This window comes from Dipteris shenzhenensis, chromosome 31 (assembly GCF_047967505.1).
Source record: "Dipteris shenzhenensis isolate YYH24624 ecotype China chromosome 31, Dip_SZ_1.0, whole genome shotgun sequence".
Taxonomy (NCBI): domain Eukaryota; kingdom Viridiplantae; phylum Streptophyta; class Polypodiopsida; order Gleicheniales; family Dipteridaceae; genus Dipteris; species Dipteris shenzhenensis.
Genome location: NC_141626.1, coordinates 16702042 through 16711446, shown reverse-complemented (window position 1 = coordinate 16711446; position 9405 = coordinate 16702042).

Genomic DNA, 9405 nt, shown 5'->3' with positions numbered 1-9405 from the left:
AGCCTCACTAAACATATTTCTATCTACAAGAAAAGTAAGTAGCTACATTGCATTATAGGAAAGTGATTGGACTATACCATGACATCCCTCGGATATCTTCCTTAAAGAAAGATTTTGTTTTATACCCACACAACCCTTGTGACTTGCAAAGACTTAGAATTTGACTCTTGCAAGGCTTCTTGATTTCACACATTGAAAGCCCATTATTTGCTTTTGCTTTGGTCTAAATTGGTTTTTGGTCCTACCACTCTCTCGATACAATTGCCAAGCATGTTGTGCATGGTGCAATGGAAGGTGTGAATGGTACATGTTTTCTTCTAACTTGGATTTTACATTTTTTAGACAATATGCAAGATACAATGACTGATTGAAGAGAATTGGCCAAATAAATCAACATAAATTCTCTCTCCTTACATGCCTTTCTAACAAGCTTCCCACCCATGGTGTTGTGATCCATGTCCCAAGCCCCCCCCGCCCCCCCCCCCCCCCCCCCCTCTCTCTCTCTCTTTGTGGCAACTACCTTGCCTTTCTTTTCTGGAATATGCAATAAACAGTGAGTAGCTTCATCACTAGATAACGAGGACACGAAGCTATGGCGGGGTCACCAACCAAAAATGCCTCTGGGGTCTTGACTCCCCTTAGCAAAATTTGTATGGCCTTGATTGAGAACGTGGATAGCCTCTAGACCACCAACGTGACATTGATGATATAGAACACACATGTTGATAAAACACTCAATGAAATCAAGAAGCAAGGAGGGCGTATGCTCTTAAGATGAGCCTTAATGACAAAATGCAAGCTATGGGACATAATTATAGCAACTAAGAGACATGCAAGGAACATTGGAAGGGGCACACAAGGCAATGGAAGAACTGAAATTTAAGAATGAGAAGCTAAAGAAGGAGACGGCAGCCTTGTAGACAATCATACAAGGAAACCATGTCGAGGTTACATAGCAAATCACCAAAGGGAAAGTCGATATGTTATAATGGAAGAATGTGGTTAAGACGGATGTGGCAACCCCCAAGAAAGAGATCATCTCTGAGGCTCTGGAGGAAGACAAGAGAAGGAGTAGTAAGGCCTTGAATGTCTTGGTTAGAGGCTTAATAGTCTGGAGATACCCCTATGTCAGATGCCAAAACCTTGTTCACCAAGATGGGAATAAACCTCACATGCGAGACAACATGGAGGGTTACCAAAGCCGAGCATCCAACAAGACCCTTTATAATGAAATTTCGGACAGCAATGGACAGGTCTACCCTCATGAGCATGAGGGCGCAACCTTGAAAGGGACAAGAATATACTTGGATGATGACCTCACATTGCTACAGTAGGAGCATCGGAGAGAGGGAATGGTGCGTGTTATGGCAGCAAGAGATGCAGGTAAATGGGCTGCCTAAAGAGATGGGAAAGTGATTATCAGAGAGAGCAATACGGGATGAAAGGGAAGAAAGCGAGGTGGGGGAGATGGACAGTACATGATGCTGTCAGACCCAAGAGATGAGGGCACAAAGGGGGATAAGAATAAGAGTGTGGAATTGCAATGGTACCCTTTGGTTTGATCCTGGGGAGACATGGTCTTCTACACCGAGACCCATTAATGCTCGGAAAGAGGGCTGGCTGATAGTGACAAGATATCTCTAGGAATTAGCCCACAGGAAGGAGATGAGAAGAGACACTGGGATATAGGGGTGGGGAGGTGTGCTTGTCCTTTTCACAGCACATATGAGACCACTCATATTTGTGATCCAGAGAGAGGAGCATGCACGACATATGTGGGTGTGAGTTCAGCTACTAGATACACGTCCGATTTTCATTGCAGTGTGTTACTTTCCCCTAGACACATCATCTTGCGCACGAGAAGTCACCACCACTGATGGGCATAGTCCACATGAGACCATTCATGATGACATCTTACTAGACAGGGGGACACTCTCCTCCTTGGTGACTTCAATGCACGTACTAAGAATAGACAGGTTGGCCTGCTAGATTTTGATGAGGATTCCCTCATAGTATTGGAGATGGATGCAACATAGCTGGGGATCGTGAGGTAGTCAGCAAATGCAGATGCACTAGTGACAACATATGAGAGGCATCTGCTTGAGTTGGGGGCTATCCATGATTTGATCATATGTAGAGATCTCCCGAGATGGCCATCATCTGGTGGGCTCACTTGTTTTCCGCCTCCTTCTCCACTCATCAGTGCCGACCACTCATACCTTGCCTTCCGTATATCGGCCACCATGCCAGCCATGAAGAGGACCCCCTTACCACCCACTCGTGTTCAAATCCATGAAGAGGACCCCCTTACCACCCACTCGTGTTCAGATCCATTTTGACCGTGCTCTTGACCCAGTGTACATGAGCCACCTGGCTTGTGAACTTCCAGCCTTACTTGGAGATGGTATAGACCTTGCACATCCATCAGATACCCTTGTCTAAGTGATACAAGATGTTGCCACGAGATCCTTTCCCATGACTCGATCTGCACGTGCCCCAGATGGGAAGATGCCCCAAAACCCTTCGTATGACGATAAGTGCAGAGAGATGAGAGACCACCTCACAGAACGAGCACTGGGATATTTAACTTCACCAGAGGCACATCAGATCTCACGCCGAGTGACACGGTGTAAGAAGCGGGCTTTCCTCATACACAGGATGGATGAGGTGATCGGATCCTTTCGCGTAGGAGGTCCTACTACATGATGGGGGCTCTTGTTGGAGGGGAAGTCGCCCATCCCCATCACACCAGCAGTCTGGCATACATTTGCATGCTCTCTCTATGATGTCCCGGTCAAGCCACCACCTAATATGTCCTCTATGCCCAGACCCACTACGTGTCACTTGTTTATTGCATAGAATGTGGGGTCTGCCCTTCTCCGGCTTCATAACTGGAGATCACCAGATCACGAGGGACTATGCACTGAGCACTTGCGTATGGATAGGAGGTCTTGACCTCGGTTCTAGCACAGCTGTTCAACCATGCTGTATGCCATGGCTTCCCGCCTACTTGGAGCATCACATTAGACCTTAGTACCTCAAGGATATGAGAGTCTCACACGCACTGAGGATCGCCATCGGTTAGCTGCTACAAATCTCATCACATCAACTGAGGATTGAGGTAGGGAGAGCTGTAGGCATACCCAAAGAGCAGAGGATCTGTAGACTATGCCGGATGGGGGAGGTCGAGATAGAGAAGAGCAAATAATGATCCTCGCCTTTGGTATCGGATGACATCCCTTCACCTCGCCCTCTTCCCTCCTTCCCCCCCTCCTCTGTCTCCCTCTCCCCCCCTTCTTCGCCCCCCCCTCTTGTTATCACCCTTGTACCCACCCCCCTCCTCCTCACCCCATCGGGTTGCCCATTGTGGTGGCAGGCTCACCCTACTCTTGCTTCTCACGAGCTTCTTCTGGATCTGGCCCTGACCCCCCACTCTTGAGAAAGGGCAAGGTTGAGCCCTCTTTCCAGGCCTCCTTAGCAACCAAGCTCCCCTCATTTGCAGGACACTACCTCCTCAAAGGTATCATGGGGAGGGTATCGCCCTCTCAGCCTCGAGCTCCATGACTATGTGCTAGGCTTCCTCTACGGAGAGATTTACGGAGGTTGGGACTATGGAACTACTTGGATATCCCAGACTTGTATCCCATGTCTCTGGAGTGAAAATTCAGAGATTCCCTAGGTAGTCTTTTGTTGATAGCTAGATTCTTTCACATTGTACTTACCATCCTCATCTCCTTTCAAAAGCTCTTTCGTATGGTGTTTTTCAAGCATTAATAAAGTTTTCTTTTTTTTGAACATAAAGTCCATATTGTGAGAAGTTGCTAACGTGAGCATGATAATTTTAGAGTAATTTATGTTAATTTCTCTAAATGAATGGCAAACCATGAGCCTCCATGGCAATATTATTGCTTCCATAGTCAGTTATGATTGGTAAATTCCATTTTACAAATAGAATGAGTGGCTTCCTCTTTATCCATATCATAAGAAATGACAGTGTCAACAAAAGAATATACTAAAGAGCTACGAAAACAACAAAAGAACAAGAAGACTTGAGACACCCATAAAGTTTGACTTATGTTTAGAAAGGGAACACAATCCAATTTGAAAGCACAAATTATACTCTCATGATAACAATCATGCAACTAAAAGAGCTAGTATATTTTGAAGATATAGGTCAACAACCTGAACATCAGAAAGTAATAAATGAAGAAACGGATGCATTGTATAAAATAATAGCTGAGAATTATGTAATTTACTACTAGGCAAGGAGGCAATTGCAAACAAATGGGTTTAGAATCTAAGTACAATATATAGTAGCATTAAGAGACATAAAGCAAGACTTAGTTTTGTTGAACAATAGGGACAAGACTATGAAGAAATCTATGCTCCAACAGCCAAAATGGATTATGTTAGATATGTGGTTTGATTGGCAACCATTAGCAAATGGAATATGAATTGGCTAGATTTTGAGAATGTAGTTCTTAATGGATATTTGGATGAAGAAACTTACATGCAACAACCTCAGGGATATGTTGAAACTAAAAAATCAAATGAAGTATACAAACTAAAAAAGAGTCTCTATGGTTTAGCAAAGTTGACAAATATATATCTTGGATACGAAATTTTATGCAGATCAGATCATAAGATTGATTACAAAGTTCAAGGGGAAGAGATCACCATTGCAATGTTGCATGTATGTGATTTGATAGTTAGAGGAAGTAATCAAAACTTCATCAACAAGTTTGTAGCAAGATATTTTTTCAGACTTTGAAACGAAAGGTCTTAGACGCGTGCATCATTGTCTTGGCATAGAATTCTAGAGAGATCTAGAAAGCACCTTCATGAGTCAGTAAAATTATGTGGACAATCTATTGAAGAAATTCCATATGAAAGATTGCAAGATTATAGCTACATTTTTATGGTATAAAATTTGAGATTGATAAAAGAAGAAGAAAGCCTATAGTCAATGACAAACACTGTAGATGACTCATTGGTCCATCTTACAATCATTGGGCCAAATATGTGTTATTAAGTCACCACTCTAGCTCACTTTATGTCAAATCCAAAGAAAAAACATTGGCATACATAAAAAAAAGTGTTGAGACCCATTAGAGACACAGATGAGTTTGGAGAATATGTAGAAGAAGTCATACAAATTCATATGGATTGTGATAATGATTATGTTGGTGATCAATGAAAACAAAAGATCGATACAAGGATATGCATTTTTCTTAGGACATGGTGCTATTTCTTGGTTATGAAACAAAATATCAAAACTTTCTTTATCCTCGATAGAAGTAGAACATAGAGATCTCAAAAGGTGCATGCGAATTTCTTTGGCTAAAACAAGATTCTGAGAAACAAATTACTTTTATAAAACAAAGACAATTACCATTGTGGCAAAGACAATTACCATTGTGGCAAGGACAATTACCATTGTGGCAAAGAATATAGTATACCAATTTTTTTTCTAGAGAAAAGAACGTTCTATTAATGCTTGAAAAAAGCCAACTATACAAATCATGGAAAAAAGCGCTAGAAGAAGAAATTGGTTATCAGCTAGCCTTTTTTTAGGGAACCCAATTTACTGCCTAAGGAATCTTTGAAATAGGGGCTAATAACAAAGGTAATCACTATACATCTAGTGAACTATGAATGCCTTGCTTAGTAAGTATATAGAAGAGACCTATAGGCCAAGCCTTGCAAAAATGTGCCCGCCTCTTATTGTTCATTAGAGATTTTGACATTTGGTGCACAATGTGTAAAGAATGTCTTGCTACATGGAAACTAGGGTGGCTATTTGGGGGAAATGGTGGGTTTCCATCACCAACTATAGCAGAAAACCCAAATATTCCAAGTGATGTCTGTTGGATGACCTAATGAATGAAAGCCAACAAACATCTTTGATCTGAGTGAGGCAAGAGAATAGAGAGGGGCCAAAACCCATCCCTGGAGAGACAATGGTAACAACCTCAAATCTTGTAGTACATAGGGCATCTAGGGGATGTCCTGTGCCCGCCCACACTTAATACGTAGTCAGTGTGCAAAGAGACACTCTCATGGAACTGCTCGATTCATATCCTTAGAGAATGGGGGGGGTGGATCGGTTCAATGAATCCCTCCTCTGATATCCATAACTAAACGTCCTTGTAGAAGTTGAGCTTAATAGGAAGCTCATAGGGGCCAACAAGGTTCTTGTAGAAGTTGAGCTCAATAGGAAGCTCATAGTAGTAGTAAGAGATCCTTCCGGATAACCTAGTTAACATCGTGGTAGATGAGTGGAATAAAAGGGGTTCAATGCTATAATAAAAGGGGGGTAATGTGTCAATAGGGAGCCCTAGACTCTAAAACCATATCCAGGTACATTCATACTAACACCTCTGATCACGCCTTAGCTACTAAAGTCATTGATGAAGATAACTCTAGCCAAGGTAGCCTACGCTAAAGTCATCAATGATGATAATGCTAGCCATGGTAGCCTACATTGGCCTAAGGTGTAACGGCCATAGTTGCTAAAGTCATCGATGAAGATAACGCTAGCCATGGTAGCCTATGCTGGCCTAAGGTGTCAAGGCCATAGTCCTTGTCTCATAGTAGTATGTGATCACTTGGAATGCTTTGTTTGTTGAGCCCCACAATTGCTGAAACGTGTCCCAGAAATCACGTCGGGTGCAAGGGTCCCCAAGCCTTGCACCATAGCCGCATGGGTGCTACACAGTTCCCCAAAAAAATTCCTAGGAGGGGATGACTATGGAATGTCAACTGATCCCTTATATTCGAGGGTCCCCAAATAGCACTTATGCTTATGGGATTCCCCCCCCTTTCAAATGTACATGTGTCCTGTAGCTGCGAACCCCCACCAATAAACCATGCTTCACTAGGCCCAACCTAGGGTGAGGCCACCACCTCTAATTCCTCCTTGTGGACAAACCTTGAGGTACAACTGACCCCTCGGTGAGGCCACCACCTCTAATTACTCTTGTGGACAAACCTTGAGGTACAACTGATCAAACGAAAAGAGGTCTCCAACCAAATCAAGATAGGGTCAACCAAATAGCTATGTGAGACAAACCAAAGTGCACACAAGCAAACAATGACCAGTCAGCCCCATTAGTAGTCGTTGCCAAAGACCATAGGGAAAGCTTCCACATGAGCATACGGCACCATAGTAATGTTGAATCACATCATATAGTAAACTCACTACATGGATTGCTACAAATCCACCACCAAAGTTGCGTAACCACCACATGTCGCTGCTGTGACAGCTGCACCAAACAATTACACACAGTCCACATTTTGAAACTGCTCTGATACCATTGTTGAGCCATGCAGTTGCTGCCATGTGTCCCAAAATCCACACCGAGTGTAGGGGTCCCCAAGCCCTACCACATAGCTGCATGGATGCTACACAATCCCCCAAAATGTCTCAGGAGGGGATGACTGTGGGAGGGTGAGGCCTTATATTCATGGGTCCCCAAATACCACTTATGCTTATGGGATTTCCCCTCCTTTCAAATGTACACATGTCCTACCGCGAGCCTCCACCAATAAACCAGGATTCACTAGGCCCAACTGAGGGGTGAGGCCACCACCTCCAAGAGTGTTAAGATATAGAAGAGATGCCCAAACTTAGCCAAAAAATATAATGTGGGACCGACAGCTTAATGTGGATCTTCTGTCTGACAACGAGAACTTGTAGCCTCTCCCCTTGGGCCCAATCTACCTCTAATCAAACTGGAGGAATGCCATACTAAGAATTTAAAGCGAATAGAATTTTGGGGATCATGGAAATGAGAGTGAAAGGATTTCCCCTTGAGTTTAGCAAGTGCAGCATAACCTTGCTCATTTAGGCCTGGATCACTAATCACATCATAAAATCAGGCCAAAAAAATCCTAAAAATGAGAGTGACAAGACCATCGCTCGAGTGTAGCAAGTGCGATGTATCCCTTTCCTAGTCAAGCCTACATTGGGCTAGAGAAAAGAACCCCCATGTATATGTAGGATGCAACAACCTCCAACAGTAATCTATCCAACGTGAGCTACCCTCTATGCATGGCTGCTGATCCAAGAGGACCTCTAGTAAAGATGAGAGTAAGACCACATAATTGGAATCAAGGAAGAATTGAGTCAAGGAGCCGATGTGACAGTAGCCTAACCTCCTTGTGTCTTGCTAGAAAGTCTTAAGGTTGTCCATGTAGAGGCCAAATAGGGTTGGTAATTTAATGGGATAACATTGTTTGACCCCATTGGTGCTCATGATCTTCTCTGTCCACCTTGCACACAGCCAAAAACCTGGCTAAGGCCCTCTCATAGAGTGCCATGGCTACACAAATGATCTCCTAACCATACCCTAGATCATGTATCATCTCTACCTCCCTCGGAGTGAGATATCTTCAAGATATGTGTGTGAAATGGAGGCATGCCGAGTAGCTCAATGAAAGGATATGATCAAAGTGTATATAGTGATATGTATTGTGTGTGGGAAGTGTTGTGTTGTGTGTCGAAGGTAAGGGATGTATATACTAAAAAAGAGATGGGTGTGATCCACTCCTAGAGATGGTTGTGAGATAGATAAGTCATTAACATGCAAAGTTAAGGTAGGGGGTTCCAGGAGGTAGTCAACTATGCTAGGAGAACCCCTCCCCCCCCCTCAACTGAATCCCGGTAAGGAGGTCCAAAAAAACAAACCATTATAGATTACAAGATCATGCATCCTACCCATGTGCAAGAATGTATGCCCATAAGATGTGACTGCCTCACTTGTCTACAAAAACTCAAGAAATCCCTACATCATCTAAATCAACATTTGGCAATAAAATAAGTCATGAAGAAAATCCAAAGTTGATACCTAATACGTGCTTGTCCTTGCATTGGAGTTTCCTACAAGGAGCACTTCCCATGGCCTAAGAAATCCATGATGTCTAGGTATAGGGCAACATATGGTGGTCTTAGCCTCCTTGCATAGGTCTCTAGCAATTTGTGAAGTCTCAAGAGGGAAGTAGCATACTGCAACAATGAAGAGGTCCTATTGAGAGGGGCATCACATCAGATCCTTGTTATGCCTCTAGATGGAGATCTTCCCAATGAGAGATGATTTGTAGAGGACTACCACTCCTCTCGTCAATCCACACACTCCACCTATCTCCTAAGTCTTGCTCGGGCTTGATATGCTACCTCCCAAGTACATCCATTAACTATAGGCAAAGGGCACTCCGAGCTCTGGTGGATCTCTGTATAAAAAGTTATAACTTGTCCTTTGTAATACTATAAGAAATTCCTTGGATTTGACCATAAGCTACCATTATAGGTCCAAATAGTGTACGTTAGGGTCTCGATTCTTTGAATCTCTTACACCGCGCCTACCTATGTAGGGGAGTACATTAGGATGGTTGGAGTGTTTTTAT